The following is a 17347-nucleotide window of genomic DNA, read 5'->3' as shown; positions in this document are numbered from 1 at the left end:
GGGAGCAGATGCGGGAGAGGTCCCCAGGCAGGGATGGATCCTGGAAAAAAGCAGGATCGGGGTGGCTGCTTGTCCTGGATGCAGCAGGAGCTCCGGGGGGAGCCTCTCTGGGAGGCTGGAGGTGGAGGGAATTCATTGGAATAGGAGGATGCACTGAAATAGGAGAGGGATTTGAAGCAGGAGGATGCATTAGATTGGAAAAATGGAAATAGCTGGATGTGTTCTTAAGGGAAAATGTATTAACATGGAAAAATACATGGATGTGTTGGATAGGAAATAAAAGGATGGCTCTGCTCTGCACCTGCAGGGGTTTGGGTCCTGCTGGTTTATGGAAGGTGTCCCTGCCCATCAATGGGATGGGTTTGAAACCCCTTCCATCCCAAACCATCCCGGGATTCTGGGATGCAGGAACAGCACCAAACTTTTTTCCCTGTGATGCAGAAGACAAGGAGGATTTATAAAGGTGTTTGGGCTCCAGAGGTGTGAAACTCTGGCTGCCTTTCCAGAGCTGGATCTGCTCCCAGCCTGAGCTGGATCCCAGGGATCAAAGGGCAGGAATAAACCCAAGCACAGCCAGGATTTGTGTTTGATGGGAAAACAAACACATCTCGCTGGGTTCATAACCCTAAAATCTCCAGAGAAATGGATCTGCAGGAATTCACTGCCCAGGTCTCCTGAAACAAGGACATGGTGGCCAAGCCAGCACACTCCCAGGCTGGAATTTTCCTTGGGAAAACAGCTCCAAGCCAGGCTCAGCCCCTGGACCAGCACCCCTCCACTCCCCATTCCCTTAGGAATTTTCCCAATCCATCAGGGGAATCTCTGAGGATTTTGAGTTTACTTTGGAGTTGTGCATCCTCATGAATTAAGCATGGGCCTGGAACTGTTTGGATGCTGCTAAGTCAGTTGTTAAATGAGAGTTGGCAATTAGAGCTGAGCTGTGTAATTACATTTACAGATCTGCATCTCTGCACAACTTTAATGGGCAGATGTCGGGCACGGGCATGGACAGGATGCATCTGGCATTTGGAAGCTCCAAAAGGAATTAATCCTGATTTATTTTAGCTCCAGAGCAGGGAAAAGCCACGTTCCTGCTGCAAGAGGTGGTGTCCACATCTCTGGCCTAGCAGGGGTCCCTATTTACATTCCTGGGAGGGTGAGGAGTGCCACACCACAGGCTTCAATCAACCCCCTAATAAATGAGCTAATGAGCAGCTGAAATTCAGAGCTGATTGAGGCTGCCCTGCCTGCCAGGGTGGATTTGCCTTTGCACCAGACCTGCAGCCCGTTCTCCTGCTCCTTTTCCCCAGCACAGGTAGGAAGGAGCTGCTCCAGCAGGATTTCCCGGTGGGCTGCGTTTCTCAGGGATGTGTAGATCATTCTTATCTCTGTGTTTACTCAGTTTGTACAAAAATCAACATTTCTGGGGCAGCCTGGGCGCCTCCACCTTTCCCAGGCCTGGCTTTGCTGTGTGTGGCCGTGTTCCTGCAGCCACTGAGTGCATTTGGGAAAACCAGACCTTCCCCAGCCAGGCTTTTCCTTAAACATCCCTTTCCCAGGCTTGTAAATCAGCAGAGGAACTGGAGCTCTGCTTCCAGCAGTCTCCCAGAGTCATTCCAGACCTTCAGGGACAGGAGGGGATGATGCAGTGAAGGAAAAAAACCCTTCCAGACTTAATTTACTTCCAACTCCTCCATTAGCAATGCTGGAGGAGGCTTTTCCCTGCCTGGCACAGCCCGCAGGAGCATCCCTGGTGTGGAAAACCGGGATAAATCCAGCTCCTGGTGTGACAGGACAATGACATCAGTGCCACCAGCAGTGTGGGGCAGCCTTGCAGCCAGACACAGCTCCAGGAGGGAAGGCAGGTTTTCCCCTCTGTCCTTATCCTTTATTCCAAGATAATCCTGAGGGCCCAGATTAGCGAGGCTGGGCTGTTGGGGATGAGCTGGGCCTGACTCTGCAGCTTTAAACCAAGCCAAGAACCTGGGTTTGGGGGAGGTTCATGAGAAGGTTTCCTCTGGCTCTGGCTCGGGGCCCAGCAGTGATTTTGGATCTCCCTTCCCGCTGGGATCCGGCTTCGATCCCTTCACGGAGGATCAGGGAAACTCGGGATGGTTTGGGGTCAAAGGGACCTTTCAAGGTCATTTGGTGCCATGGGCAGTGACATTTCCACCAGCCCAGGTTGCTCCAAGCCCCATCCAACCTGGAATGACAACAGGGAGCCGCATCCATCATCCTCATTCATTCCATGGAAACCCTGCTGCTGACGGATGGGCAGCAGCTGGCCTGGGAGGGGGGAAAAACAGGGAAAAAAAGAAGGTTTCCACCCCCCCAAAAAAAAAGAAAAAAAGATTTTTGCTGTCCTGCTGCTGTTGGAGTGCAAAGATTCCAAACTCCTGCTGATCCCTATGGATACACTCTGGGCAGGGAAGACACGGATGTCGACACGGATGTTGACGTGTACAAGTGGCTCAGGAAATACCCAAGTGGTTTTTAAAGGATTTCTTTGGAAATGAACTTTTCCTGGTGATTCCCACCCTGCCTGAGCTCCTGGAGAGCCCTGAAATAGGGATGGGAAGCACAAATCCTGGTAATCTCACTCCTGTTCCCATCCTGGTGAGAAAAGTGCAACTGGAAGTGTCCCAGGCTGGATTGGATGAGGCTGGGAACAAACTGGGATGGTGGAAGGTGTCCCTGCCAGGGCAGGGCTGGGGCAGGAGGATCTTCACAGTCCCAATCCAAACCTCTCCATGATTCCAGGAATCATTCCCTGTTTCTTACTCAAGTGCTGCTTTGAAATCCCTCCAGGGATGGGGATTCCACCCCTGCTCTTCCTTTTCCCTGAAGAAATTCCTCCCGATATCCCACTAAACCTTCCCTGGCTTGACTCGAGCCCATTTCCTCCTTCCTCATCTTCATTTGGCCCCATGAATCCCCAATATTCATCCCTGTTAAACACAAATATTCACATCCCTCTCTCATCCTGTCACTCCCAAAATTCCCAGAATCCTTGAGGCTGGAAAAACTCTTGGATCATCGAGTCCAACCATTCCCCAGCACTGCCCAGGCCACCACTGCTCTGTGTCCCCAAGTGCCACATCCACATGGATTTTAAATCCCACCAGGAATGGGGACTCCACCTCTGCCCGGGGCAGCTCTGCCTTTTCCAGGAAGAAATTCCTCCCATTATCCAACCAAAACCTCCCCTGGCACAACTCCAGGCCATTCTCTCCTTCCTTAATTTCATTTTTACAGACGCACAGAGCACCCGTGAATTCACCTTTGAACGATCAAACCATCCATATCCCCCTCTGGAAAACACCAACATTCCCATCCCTCTCTCCCCCTGCATCCCAAATCCCAGTTTGGCCCTGGGAAATTGGGAAATGAGCTGATTGTGTGGAAAAGGAGAAGGTGCTGATCCTCTGGCGTCATCTTTGGGAGCTGCAGGGCTGAAGGTCGTTATCAAAGGTCGTTATCAATCGCTGATTAATTAATCAGCCAAGTCATGCAAGCAGGCAAAGGTTAACTGATAATTCCCATCCTAATAAAGCTGCTCTGATTGCACTTAACACCTGCTTTAAACCCAGCCTCATTAAGCCGGGGCTAATGAAAGGGGAACCTTCGAGCAAGGACAGAGTCAAAGACTCTTCCCTCCATGGCGCTTTCCCAGCAGGCAAAGCCATTCCAGGAGGAAATGCCTGGGAATAATTAATAATTGCCTGGGATATTTTAACTGAATTTTCAAAGCAAACAAACAAACAGATGGTGATTGCCTGGGAGGGGGCAGAGGTTGATGGGTTTGGGGGATGTGCTGTGTGGATTTTCCTGAGAGTTCCTCTGGTTTCAGCCCCAGGAATTCCAGGATGGTGCCGGGAGCTCATTCCCTGTTTTCTCACAGGTTTCCATCACTCCATCAAACACAACCCAGCGGGAAAAGTAGAATAAAATAGACACTTATCATCAGTATCCTTTGGAGCTTCGATTTTCCATGGCTCGTTTTCCATTGGGGCTGGAAGAGACTGTGAGGGACACCTCCCTCCACCCCAGGTTGCTCCAACCTGGCCTTGGACACCCCAGGGATGTGGCAGCTTCTCTGAAAATCCCATTCCTGTCCCTCTCCACCTTCACAGGGGAGAATTCCTTCCCAATATCCCACCTAAATTTCTCTTCTTTCAGTTAAAAAAAATCTCCCCACAACCCCCCTGTGATTCCCAGTGCCTCCAAATCCCGCTGGGATGGGTTCACTGGGAGCCAGCAGAGCCTGGTGAGCTGTTCTTTGCCTTTCAGTGGGGATTCTTTCTCTTCCCTCTTTATTTCACTCCTGCCTAAATGCAATAATCCCTCCCAGAGCCGGGGATTAGAGCTGGGCTGGCAGTGAGGCCCCGACACGAGCCAGAGCGGGGAGTGAGCGATGCCAGAGCTCCAGCAAATCCTCCCCACTTGGGATTGGGAAAACCAGACCAGACAAAACCTCGCTGGGACTATCACAGGGAAAAATCCTGCATTTTCTCAGGGAAAGGCACCACTGTGTGACCCCTTAGGGCTGGAGTTTCACTCCTTGGAGTGAAAAAACCTCATTTTTAACTCTTTTTTTAGAAAAAAAAGTGAGAGTTTTGCATAAAAAGGGGACAAATTCCAAGATTTTGTCATTGCTGGGATAAAACCCCCCTGGCTGGGATGTTCTGGTGGGGAAAGCCCAAGGGATTTGCACATTCCCAGTCTGGTTGTCTGTGGGCAAAGGGCAAAGCTCTGCTCCTGCATGGCCAGGGAGGAGCTGCCTGACTCAGCCCTGGACTTTGCCTGTTTGCAGGGAAAAATCAACCCCAGTTTGGGCTGAATCATCCCATCCCCACCCCGAGGACATCCCGGGATGTCCCTGCTGGAAGCACGGGAGCAAAGCCAGCCTTGAACCTGCCGGAATCTTCTGGAGATTCTGGAAATGATCCAAACCCAGAGATTTTCCTCTCTGTGAGGAAAAACTCCCTAACCCTCGATGTTCAAATATTGGAAAATGAGATTAAAGCGAGGAAAATCCGTTTTCTTTTCCAGCTTGACGGTGTCGCCGTGCACTTCCTCACGCTCCTGCTGCTTGGATCCTTTGAGCCATCCTATGTCCAATCCAAAACCCCACAGAGGTGGATAACAGATTGTTGAGACATCATTCCTGGTCTCCTCTGTTTCCAGCTCCAATTTGCGACTTTAAAATATAAAATTATTTTAAATTTATTCAATTAAAAAATTTAAATTTATTTAAATGTATTTTAAAATTTTAAAATAACCCTTAAATTAAAACTCCCAACAGGTAGAGCAAAGGATTTAATCCCAAACTGGGAGCGGTGCTAGCTGGAAACACCTGGGAATTTTGGCATTCTGCTTTGGGAAAACTCAGGGATTTCTTTCCTTCCCCAAACCACCAGAATTCCCACTTTAAAGTGTTCAAGGATCTTCTGCTGCTGTGCTGAGCAAGCTGCTTTCCCAGGATAACTCAATTCTGGAGAGCTGCAGCCATCAGGAATTGGTTTAGGAATTGAATCCATAATTAATATGTTTATATTAATGAGCATTGAAAATAAAGCTGAACTCTGCTGTGGTCAAAGTGCACCGGCTTTGCTGACCAAAAGTGTTTAAATACACCTCAAGTCAGGTTTAGCAGCAATTAAGCCAGAGAGGGAGGTGTTTAATTAGAATTTTAGGGATGAAACGGGCACAAAATCCAGCCTGGAAAAGGCTCCTGAATCCTGTGGGATGCTCCAGCTCTTTTAAACCTCATAAGAACGGGGTGCTGAGATTTCCCTGCCAGGCTGGAGCCGCTCCTTGCAAAGCCCCAGCTGAGGCTTTGCCAAGCCGGGCTCAGCTGCTCCGGGCCCAGCCTGGGGAGCTGATCAGACACATCCCAGTGGAGCTCCCTCCTCAAACCAATCCAAGCCATCCCTGGAGCAGCTGGGTGGGAATTCCAGCGGGGTGGGAGCTCCTGATCAGCAGTGGATGAACCTGGATAAATTCCTCTCTTTTTAGCAGCAGCTTTTCCAGATTTAACCTCCGGCTCAGCCACCACCAGCTGGGACTTCCACTGAAATTCAGGGCAGGGATACGATATAAAATTATATATATGATATAAAAATCCGAAGTTTTTGCCCCAAACCCATCCCTTTTCCATCGGGAGCACCACAGGGAAGCCACCATGAGGGACAAATTCCATTTTCCTGGGCAGAGAATTCTCCCTGTGTAGAATTGCAGGGCCCTGCACGGTGTTATCAGGGCACATTATCCCTGTGGGAAGGCTGGAATTATTTTTGTCAGGTTGTTCCAAGCTGTTCATTACCTGGGAGAGAATTTGAGGGAAGGTTTCTGCTGCTGCTGAGGAGAGCTCTGGATTTATGGATGTAAGAACAGCTCCTAAACAAAGGGAATTGTGAGCTAACACTGCTTTGGTTAAGCAGAGTTGAATTATTTTTGTGAAATGTTTTTATTCCATTTTTGCCTTCCAGTGCAAATGTTTGTTTTCTATTTCCTGATGTTTCCCTCCGTCATTTGATTCCATTCTGATATTTAAATATGTATTTGCAACTCTGCTGTGATTTCCACCTCCAGCGAGCCTTTCATTGGCCTCCTCACCACGAATTGGAGTCTTCAAAGCACTTCAAAGGCCAGGAAAAGGATGAAATCCTTCACCCCAAAGCCTTCCCAAAGAGAAGGAACATTTCCATTCCTCAGCAGAGGTTTCCACCTGCTCTCCAGCTGCCTCCAGAGGTGTTTTGTTTTCAGGGAGGGTGGAGGATGCAGGAATATTTAGCAAGGGATTGATCCAGAGGTGAGTGAAGAGCTTTGTTTTTCCCTCCTCTCCATCCCTGTGATCCCAACTCCTCAAGGACAAATCCTTTAACTGCGAGCAGGGAGCTGCTGTCATCTCCTCCTTCCAAACCAGCTGAAAACACGGCAGGGAAAAAAGGGAAGGACAAAAAAAACCACCCCAAAAGCCAGCAGGGATTTTAAGGCTGGGATTTAAATTCGGGACGGGGTCTCCAGGAGGTGCTGATATGGAGACATCTCCCCTTATCAGCATTCCAGGGATGGATAGATCTCCCTGAGCCAGCTCAGGAAAGGCATCTCACAGGAACATTTCCTTGGATTGTTTCCTTGGAACTCCCTGAGCCTTGGTGCTGCTGAGCGAGTCTCCAGCAGATCCCGGACATTTGGGGGTTTGGAAGCTCAGCTGAGACAGAGCAAACAAGAGCTGCGGAATTCCTGGGAGCAGTCACACATTTATCTCTGTTGACTCTGGCTTTGGGAGTGCCAGACACCTTTATTCCCAAAAAAACCACAAATCCAAACAGAGCTGGGCACCCTGGAGAGGGCTTTGCCTCCACTGGGAGGTGACCAGGTCAAGATCCGTGTGTGGAGGGTCCTCCAAAAGCACCTGGTTCCGAGAAAAACGGGAATTCTCCTGGGGAATTCTCACTTCCAGCCTGATCCTTATCTGTTTCTCCCTGCAGGAGGTGTCAGCAGAGGAATTTATATCTGGAATGTCCTGCTGGGGTGGTTATTCCAACCTGGAGCCGTGAGGATGTGCAGGAATTCCAGCAGTGAGGAGATGTTTGGTGGGAAGCAGCCCCAGGGATGCTGGGGAAGAGCTGCTGGAGCTCCTGGAGCTCAGCTCCATTCCCAGAGTGTTTTCTCATTGGGAAAGGGATTTTGGGGAGCCACTCCCATCCTCCAAGGCAGAACACCTGGGGTGGTGCCATTCCTCTTGTTCATCCCCCCATTCCAATGCTCCATCCTGCAGGAATTTTAAGTTTTCCTTGAAATTTTAAAATATTTGAAATATTTGATTCTGCTTAAATATTTCTCCTGTCTTTTCTCCCTCACAGACGAGCTGGGAATGTTCCCCTGGAGAAGGGAAGGATGCAGGGAGAGCTGGGAATGTTCCCCTGGAGAAGGGAAGGATCCAGGGAGAGCTGGGAATGTTCCCCTGGAGAAGGGAAGGATCCAGGCAGAGCTGGGAATGTTCCCCTGGAGAAGGGAAGGATCCAGGGAGAGCTGGGAATGTTCCCCTGGAGAAGGGAAGGGTCCAGGGAGAGCTGGGAATGTTCCCCTGGAGAAGGGAAGGATCCAGGGAGAGCTGGGAATGTTCCCCTGGAGAAGGGAAGGATCCAGGGAGAGCTCCGAGCCCCTTGCAGGGCCTGAAGGGGCTCCAGGAGAGCTGGAGAGGGACTGGGGACAAGGGATGGAGGGACAGGAGCCAGGGAATGGCTTTAGGGTGGAAAAGGGTGGATTTAGGTTGGATTTTGGGAAGGAATTCCTGTCTGGGAGGGTGGGGAGGGGCTGGGATGGAATTCCCAGAGCAGCTGTGACTGTCCCTGGATCCCTGGAATTGTCCAAGGCCAGGCTGGAACACCCTGGGATAAGTGGAAGGTGTCCCTGCCATGGCAGGGGTGGATTGGGATGAGCTTTAAGCTCCTTTCCAACCCAAACCATTCCATGATTCCATGAATGTTTTGGTTCTCCTGGCTGCGAGGGCTACAGGAGGATATTTAATGAAATTGGATAAAAAATCCTTTTACAGGAATAAAACCAAAATAGGAATCAGGATAAAACCACGGAAATAGTGGCTATAAATTATTTGGGATGGCTTTTCGTTCCACACATCATTATTATTATTATTATTATTATTATTATTATTATTATTATTATTTATTATTATTATTTATTATTATTACTATTACTATTGCTATTACTACTCTTACTATTATTATTTATTTATATTACTATTATAATTACTATATTATTACTATTATTACTATTATTATTACTATTATTACTAATATTTATTTCTATTATTATTACTATTATTACTAATATATATTTCTATTATTATTACTATTATTATTTTTGATATGCTGATATATTAATATATTGATATATTAATATATTACTACTAATAATATTACTACTATTATTATTTCCTGGTAATCCCAGAGGTGCTTGGGGCTGCGGATATTTCTCATTGGGATTTAAAGTATCCATCCCAAAAGTACAAAGAATTATTCAGAAATTCAATCTCAAGCCAAGGAGGACGATTTGAACGTGGAATTTTTTCGTTATCACCCAAATTTAATCTAAAAGCAGCGGAGCTGAGTGGGTTTCCTCTGCTTGGGGCCTCTTTTTTATCCCTCTTGGCCCAGCTTGGATGGTTTATTCCAGGAAAAAATGTGATTTTAGCCAAGTTTTGGCTCAGTTTGTGATACCCCTTTCCCTCACACTCCTGTTTCCAGCTCACCAGGAGCAGGCTGCAATTTTTCTGAGGAAGCTCAGCTCTGTTCCCACATCCTTCCCAACTCCTCCGGCTCTAATTCATTAAGGATTGATTAGCTGTGATGTCTTTGCTTGTCCCTCGTCCCAGAAGCCGTGGCTGGACATGGAGCAACTGCCACCACGGGAGGTCCCACAGGGGGTGGCCTTTTCCATGAGGACCCCCCACACTTCCCCTGCAATTTGGAATATTTTGGGAGGTCCCTGAACCCCAGCCAGAGCAGCCCCGAGCTCCGTCATCCTTTAGCCACGGGATAAAATGTTGGGAAATAGGAGAAATGAAGGCTCTCTTTGGGATTTGTGGCTCAGATGAGCCTCGTTTTCCCAAAAAAAAGCACAAAACTGGTTTGCCAATGGGATTTTCCAGAGCCGGAAGGGATGAATATTGTGGTTCTCTCACCCAGGTGGCGAGTGGGAAGGCTTGCCTGGTAAAATTAGCTTAAATTTGGGCTAAAAACCTCTCTTTTAGAGCAAAAGCCAGGCCAAAAGAGCTGGAGAATTGAGCCAGGATCTCAAGATTGAAGACAAAAGTCACCAGAACGAGGCCAGATCCCAAATCCAGCCTTCAGGTTTTGTTATTCCCACTCCCAGCCCTCCTCGGGAGCGATTCCCACGTGTAGCACCCCTCCCAAATCACCCTGCAAAGGATTTCCTCGGGAATGGGACGCCAGGAAATCAAATCCCTAAAAATCCCAGGATTTAGGGATGTCGTGGGAGGGAACTGCTGACCTTTGCTGGGACCCCGGGCTCAAACCAGGATTTAGGGAAGTTTAAAAGCAAAGCTCCGTCTCCGGGATGGATCATTTCTAATCCCTTGGGCTCGCTGGGAGACAAACGGAGGGGAGAGATTGGAAAAGAGGGATGAAAGCCCAGCTTGGGGTTTATCAGCCCTTCCCAGCTGAGCCAGGCTTAGATTAAAAACGATCTGAGGGAGCAGGGACTCGCTGCAGCCGGGAGCCCCTTCCAGGCTAATTACAAAGAGCATTTCCAGCAGCACGGAGCAGCTGCAGAGGGCTTTATCTCACTGAAGGGCCTGCTATTCCAGAGTGGGAATAATTATTAAGGAAGGAAACGTCAAAAAAGGAAATTGCACATCCATGGCGTTTCCCTAATCCCACGTTTCTCCAGCAGGACCCTTTCCTTGGCACCTCGGAGTTTTTCCAGCCTCACTGGGCACTGCAGCCCTTTCCAACATTGTTTTCTTTTATTTTCATACCAGGCATTCCCAATAAAAATCAGGGACTGGGGATGGAGTGCTTTTTCGGCTTGGTTTTTTTTAAGAGCAGAGCACCCCCAGCTCTGCTGCATTCCCTGGATTTGGAGGTGTCCAGAGGGACAGCAAAACCTGAGGGCTCTAATTCCTGATGAATTCATGGATTACCCTCTCAATCCCAGAAGATTTTACCGGCCCAAGACAATTGTAAAATAGAAAGATGTCAAAATACAGTGAAAATAAAACTGCAGGAGAAGAGCAAGCTACACTCCTTTTCTTCCTATGTATTTTGGGAATTTTTGGAGTCTGCTGACTCTAATCCCTGTTTTCCCAAGAAGTTGTAGGTGGGGATGCTCCTGGTTTATAAACTTAGGTTTTGTTAAGCCCATCCTAGAGGTTAAGGGATCCTGTTAATGCCTGTTCTTGGGGCTGCAGCCCTGCCCTGCTCCTTTCAGCATTCCAGGAGGAAAAGCTGCCCTTTCCAATCTTATTTCCTTTCATATTCATACGAGGTATTCCAAATAAAAATCAGAAATTTGGAACAGAGCAGTTTTTTGCTCAATTTTTAAGAGATCCTTCACCTTCATTTGCCCCACAGCACAAAAGGATCTGGTTTGGAGTAACCTGGGATAGCGGGAGGTGTCCCTGCCCATGGTGGAATGGGATGGGTTTAAGGTCCAACCCAAACCAGTCTGGGGTTCTGTGTCCCATGGGGATTGGGATGTGGAGGGAAGGTGGGATGGCAGAGGGGCCTTGAGGAATATGGGATTTATTGCGCTTCATCCCACAAATCCTGCCTCCAAACCTCGGCTGCGATGGGGTTTGGGACATCAGGAAAATCGTTCAGGCTCACTTGGGCTTCTCCTGCTGCATGATCCAGCAGGATTTACATTCCTTTTGGGAATACTCAGCAAATCTTCTCCTTCACAGCCCCAGTTTTCCACAACAGGGTGCTGAGGAGCCCCCACGGAAGACAGAAAATCCTGGAAGGCCCCAGCTCAGCTGCTGTGGGATATTTCCCAGGTGGCTGCCACAAGAAGGGCTCGTTTTCCTCAACCTCAGGGAAAATCCCCGGGGTTTTGTTCCCATGACAAACAACAATCCCAGCAGTGGGACAGGCCTGTGGGATCCCATCCCATCATCCAGACCCGGAATCTGCTGCTCCCATCTCCAAGAGAAAACTTGCTTGGCTCTGCACAGGAGGGGGAGGTGGCCTAAAAGTGCAATATTTGTGCAGCCTTGTTCCCATCTCCCCTGCCCAAAGCTGCCTGGGCCTGAGGGGATTTTCTTGGCGGCTCTGGATGGCACCAGGTGGGATTTGTTGGCTCGGAGTGAAGCAATCCCGGGATATCAGAGCCTCACGGTATCTCCAGCCCTGGCTGCAAACAAAGATTTGATTGTCTGTGTTTATCTGGGATGATTTATAAAGCAGCTTTTCAGGAAGAAAAACATTGGTGGGGTTTTGGATCTGGGATCTTCCCTCTCTTTTTTTGTGAGGGGGAAAAATGTTGGATCCGGTTGGGGAAAGGTGGGATCTGAGCCCTTTCCAGGGACACAGGTTGGGGAGGCCACAGATTGGGCACCCTGCTGCAAGGGATGAGGAAATTCCGGGGGAAAATCCTTCCCTGTGAAGGTGGGGAGGAATGGGAATGGAATTCCAGTGGCTGTCCCATCCCTGTCAGTGTCCAAGGCCAGGTTGGATGGGGCTCGGAGCACTGAGGTCATTGGGAATGACACAATCCTTAATGTTCTTCCCAACCCAAACCATTCAGGATTCTGGGATTGTGTCATTCCCAATGACCTCATCCCTGGTGAAACCACCACATCCAGGTGGGCAGGAGGATGGGACTGTGCACCAGGACTGTGGATGCGCTCGGCAAAATGGGAATGTTCTCCCTTTTCTCCCAGGAATGGGAAATTGGATGTCCCAGTGCCAGGCCAGGGGTGGCTTTGGGGGTCTCAGGCCTGGCAGCTGCTCCACAACACCCTGGGGCACAGGGATTGATGTTTTTTGGGATGTTCTGTGCAGGGCCAGGAGTGGGACTGGGTGATCCTTGTGGAACCCTTCCAACTCCGGGTATTCCCTGATCCCAGTGTGGATTTAGGGGTCTCTGCACACCTGGCAAACAAAAGAACGAGGCCCAAAAGCTGGAAAACCTCACAGGAAAGGAAATGACAGCATTCCCTCCATGGAGGGTTAAAATAACATCCTGGACTGGCGGCACCTGGAAGAACATTGTCCTTAGGGGGAATTGTTCCCACCTGGAAGAACATTGTCCTTAGTGGGAATTCCCAGGTTGGATGAATGGAGCTGGTGCCCAGAATGGGATCACTCAGCCAGGGGGGGCAAAAATCCCTGAGGGATTGGCAGGAGCTGGAGGTAAATTATGGATGCACAGCCCATAATATTCCCTCACAGCTGGCAGGAATTGTTGTCTATTTTCCCTGGCTGGGGGGGAATATTTTTATTTTTATTTATTTATTGGTGTTTTTATTACTGGCACACAAATCCTGGTCCTGGAGGGAACTGATGGCCCCACAGCTATTCCTATTCCTATTCCTATTCCTATTCCTATTCCTATTCCTATTCCTATTCCTATTCCTATTCCTATTCCTATTCCTATTCCTATTCCTATTCCTATTCCTATTCCTATTCCTATTCCCTATCCCTATCCCCATTTCCACTCACCTTCCACTGGTTTACACCTGGAAAAGCAGAGGGAAGAGGTTAATTATGGAATTAATTAGGGAATGGGTTATTAATGTTGAGGAGCTGTGGAGGGATGGAAGCACTTCCAGCAATCTCAGGGCTTTGCATCCAGCCAGGAATTCAGGGGAGACCTGGAGATTTGCCCATGGAAAAGCGATGGCACCACCAGTGATGCTTCCAGGTGGTCCCTGCTGCTTTCCCTCCCTTCCTTGGGATACATTCCCACCTGGAGAGGGCCTTTCCCATCCTCCTGTGTCCGTGAGCTCATGCAGGTGGGAATTAGTCAGCCCTGGAAATTAATCTAAAGCAGTTTTCAAATCCAGTATTGGAGTCTCTGGTAGAATTAATTAGCTGAGTTCCTTAATCCTGCTTTAAGTCCCTGATGATCCTGTGCTCCGCTGGAATTCCAGGATGTCCCCCCTGCTCCAGCACAGGTGGAATCTGAGGGGCTGTGAAGGAGCAGCTCCCGTGGGATCTGTGCTGCTGGGAGTCTCTGCTTCCCAAATTCCTACAAAACAGGTTATAAATCCCTGGGCCAGCCTTCCCTGCCCTCCTGGCTCCGTTGGAATTCCAGGAATGTCCCTCTTGCTGCTCAGCCCTGACTGCAGTGCAGGTGAAATCCGGGAAGAGAGGCAGGAACCACATCCCTGGCTCTGCGCTGCTGGGAGCCCCTGCTTCCCAAATTCCTATAAAACTGGTTATAAATCCCTGGGCCAGCCTTCAGAGCCCACCTGGCTGGGTTTTCCCAAGGTTTTGGCTGATCCTAGGAAGGCAGAATGATGAGGATTCTGCTCCTCCACCAGCGTGGTCACTTTATTTAACGTGACCTCTGACTCCATAGAACAGAAAAAATACATGGAAAATCTTGTTTTCCAGGGATTTCTGTTTTATAGCTCCTGGTTTATAGAGCTATATTTTAACTCCACTTTTCCTCTCCTTTTATTTGCCCAAGCTATTGTGTTGGTTTATTGTGGGATTATTTTCCATGTGCATTCGATTCTGCCGGAGGCTTTTCCTCCTCCAGGTATTTCTGTGGCTCTGCCCTGAGGGAAAATTCCCTGCACAAACAAGGATTGGTTTATTTAACAATATTTACCAGATTTTCTGCACTGCAAATGTGGGGCTTAAAGATCCTGGAGCTGCCCAGTGCTCCTGAGGAGGGAAAATCCTGGAATTTCTGCATGGCATTCCAAGGTGAGGTGAGCCAGGATGTGCAGGACCTGATGGGAACGGGATGCTTAAACAGGACAAGGGGGAAAATATGAGAAGAACCCAGAGAATGGGGATGGATGGGATATTGGGAAGGAATTCCTGGCTGGGCTGGAATTCCCAGAGAAGCTGTGGCTGCCCCTGGATCCCTGGGAGTGTCCCAGGCCAGGCTGGATAGGGTTTGGAGCAGCCTGGGATAGAGGAAGGTGTCCCATGGATGGGGTAGGATTGGATTTAAGGTCCAGGGGATTACTCACAAAATTCTCACAGAACCCACATCCTTATTCCAAGAACTCCTGGAAAACTGCTCAGCATCTCCCAGCTGTGTTTTACTGAGCTCTGTCCTTACTGAGCCGCGCTTAAACCCCGACCTGGCTTAACCAGGGAGGAAACCCCATCACTTGAGGTGCATCAGTGATGTCACCGAGCCTCAGGCCCCAAACTGAGGCTGAGGGAGATGGAATGAGATTTTCCCCATTTTTTTTTCCTGGGATTTGCAACAACCCCACCCCCCTGGAGTGAATAAAACCTCACTCAAAAGTTTATTTATGGCTAAAAACCATTTCTGTGAGCTCCTTGTGTCTCCATCCCAGAGCCACAGACACGAATTAAAGCTGAATGTCTTGCCCAGCTCCTCCTGCCTCCCTCAGCACCTGGATAAATTTCCACAGGCAGCTGAAATCCTGAGTTTTTAAAAATTTACTTCCTATTGCACTCCTCTGAATGTAAGGGGAGGATGCTGAGTCCTGGGAAATCCAGCATGGGAATGTGTCTCTGCTCCCACCTGTACCTGCCACAGCTTTTTCCCTAAAAATGCCTTCCCACAAATGGCTCAGCTGTTGAAAACCCAATGAATTCCCCAATCTTTCCCATATGCTCAGGGTTGCTGGTATCACAATCCTCATTTCATCTCAAACATGGATTTATTAACTCTCCTGCTTAATTACTCCTTGGTGAGGGTGGTTTTCCGAGCTCTCCAGAGGAGACCAAAGCATCAGGAATGGCCAGCAGCTCTTCCCAGCTGTGCTCCCTGCCTGCTGCCAGATGTGCAAATAAAAGAAATGCTGATGGCAAGGTGCTGTCCTAGCCCAGAGGAAATGAAACAAAATAAAATTAAATTAAAAGCACGTCCTGTTTCCCAAACCTCACCCAGGCCCTTCCATCAGCCAGCACCAAAATCAATATTGGCATTTTAAACCTGGCTTAATTTGAAGGATTCCAGGCTGGATAAAAGATGGAAAAAAATTTGTGGCACCATTTGAAGCTGATTTATTTTAATGAGATGCCTACAAGTGCTCCTTGCATCTCATGAGGATAGCCAAGTGTCAGGATAATGATGCTGCATGCACATGGAGATAATTCCTCAGATTTAACACCCTCATGGTGGTGAAAAGTCCCCGTGGAAGTGTGGGGAGAGAAGAAAACCCCCAGGAATTTGTGGAGCAGGTGAAATCCACACTGCACCAGGCCCGGCTCTCAAATCCCACTCCTGCAGCCAGGAATTGGAAGCAGGAACATAAAACCTGGAAGGGAACCACATGAAAAATGTCAGAGCTGCCTGGAAATGTCGGGAACAAAATCCAGAGGGGAGGAATGGGATGGGGCACAGGGATCATGGAGCACAGGGACGTCATAGGAATCTGCCACCCAGAGCACCTCAAAACAAGACCTGGTGCAGGTTTAGGGATTCCCAACAAACCCTTCAGACTGTCCCCCTCTTAAACCCCATTTTTTCCCCACCTCATCTGCCTGGAAAGCTCAGTGTTGGGGAAAAGAACCAACACTGAGAGATTTGCAGTTTAAAAATAAGGAAGAAAATAAAGAGAGGAAAAACAACCTGCCCTAATTCCATCCTGTGATTATTTCAAGCTCTCCCTACAAAAAATATCCCGCATGGATTTTTATCTTCTGGAAGCTCCTGGTGGGGAATTCCAAGTCTGGGGAAGAGGAATCCCTGTCCTTGCCAGGCTGGCAGTGGGTGCAGCACTGCTGGAGGTCACAGTGCTTTAAACCAGGATATTCCTCCAGGAAAAAGGATGGAATTGCCCTCATCCAAAGGGAAAAGGAAGCCCGGTGGCTCCAGGCTCTCCAGCAAGACATCCCTCCGTTGCCATGGATATCTCCCAAAAAAATCATGGGCAAACAAGGCAATTAGGCCACCACAATGCCTCTAATTGCCTGGATATTTTTTTTTTTTTTCCAGCGGGCTCTCCCCACTTTTCCAGAGGGGATTCCCCCCGGCAGCAGCCGTTTTCCAGCATCCTGCCCCTTCCCAGCTTTTTGACAGCTCCCTCCCCACGAGGAGCCCCCGGGATAAATCACCGAGCTCCAGGTGACAGATGCTGCAATCAACCTGCTCCTAATTAGCCGAGAGCAGGACGCGCTCATTCAGAAAATGTGGATGTTCCCAGCAGGACAAACAGCGCTGCCTTTAATCCCAGGATTAAATTTCGGGCTCCCAGCCAGGCTTTAATAGCTGCAGACTGGGATGACAGCGGAGTTTGGAGCGGGATGGTTCCCGGCGCACCTGAGGATGCTCAGGTGGCTCCTCACGGACAAGGATGAGCCTCTGGAAGCTCCTGGAGAAAAGCAGGACCACACCAAAATACTGGATGGCCTCTGGAACCCCCAAAACCAGGGATGGAAGCAGCACATTCCCACCTTCCAGGGGTTTATTCCCAATGTTAAAACCTGGAAAAAAATTCCCCGTTTTTAGCTCGGCGAGGGTTAACCCAGCCCGGGAAAGGGATTGGAAGTGGAGCAAGGGGAGGATGGGGGAAAAAAAATTGGAATTTCCACTCTCTCCCATGGTGCTGGGGAGAAAAGGACCTCTTTTCCTAAAGCCTGGTTTTATTGGGATTTTAATGAGCATTTCAGGCCCATTCTCTGCCTGTCTTTGAGGC

The 17347-nt window shown here is 49.0% G+C and overlaps 1 long non-coding RNA gene across 3 annotated transcripts; it reads left to right on the top strand.

Moving 5' to 3' along the window:
• The first annotated feature begins 1203 nt into the window (after window positions 1-1203).
• On the top strand, window positions 1204-7843 carry LOC111932378 (uncharacterized). Of its 3 annotated transcripts, XR_002866117.2 has the most exons (5): window positions 1204-1315; window positions 3902-4267; window positions 4814-6386; window positions 6595-6814; window positions 7497-7843. It is a non-coding gene; the product is annotated as an uncharacterized LOC111932378 (long non-coding RNA). The 3 variants fall into 3 exon arrangements; XR_015289390.1 differs by lacking the exons at window positions 1204-1315; window positions 6595-6814; window positions 7497-7843 and adding an exon at window positions 3543-3768 and having other exon boundaries at window positions 3902-5039; XR_015289391.1 differs by lacking the exons at window positions 1204-1315; window positions 6595-6814; window positions 7497-7843 and adding an exon at window positions 3543-3768 and having other exon boundaries at window positions 3851-5039.
• Window positions 7844-17347: the final 9504 nt, after the last annotated feature.

This window comes from Cyanistes caeruleus, chromosome 7, assembly GCF_971803275.1.
Source record: "Cyanistes caeruleus chromosome 7, bCyaCae1.hap1.1, whole genome shotgun sequence".
Classification (NCBI taxonomy): domain Eukaryota; kingdom Metazoa; phylum Chordata; class Aves; order Passeriformes; family Paridae; genus Cyanistes; species Cyanistes caeruleus.
The sequence above is the reverse complement of the archived record's forward strand: the minus strand, read 5'-3'. Positions and strand labels throughout refer to the sequence as shown.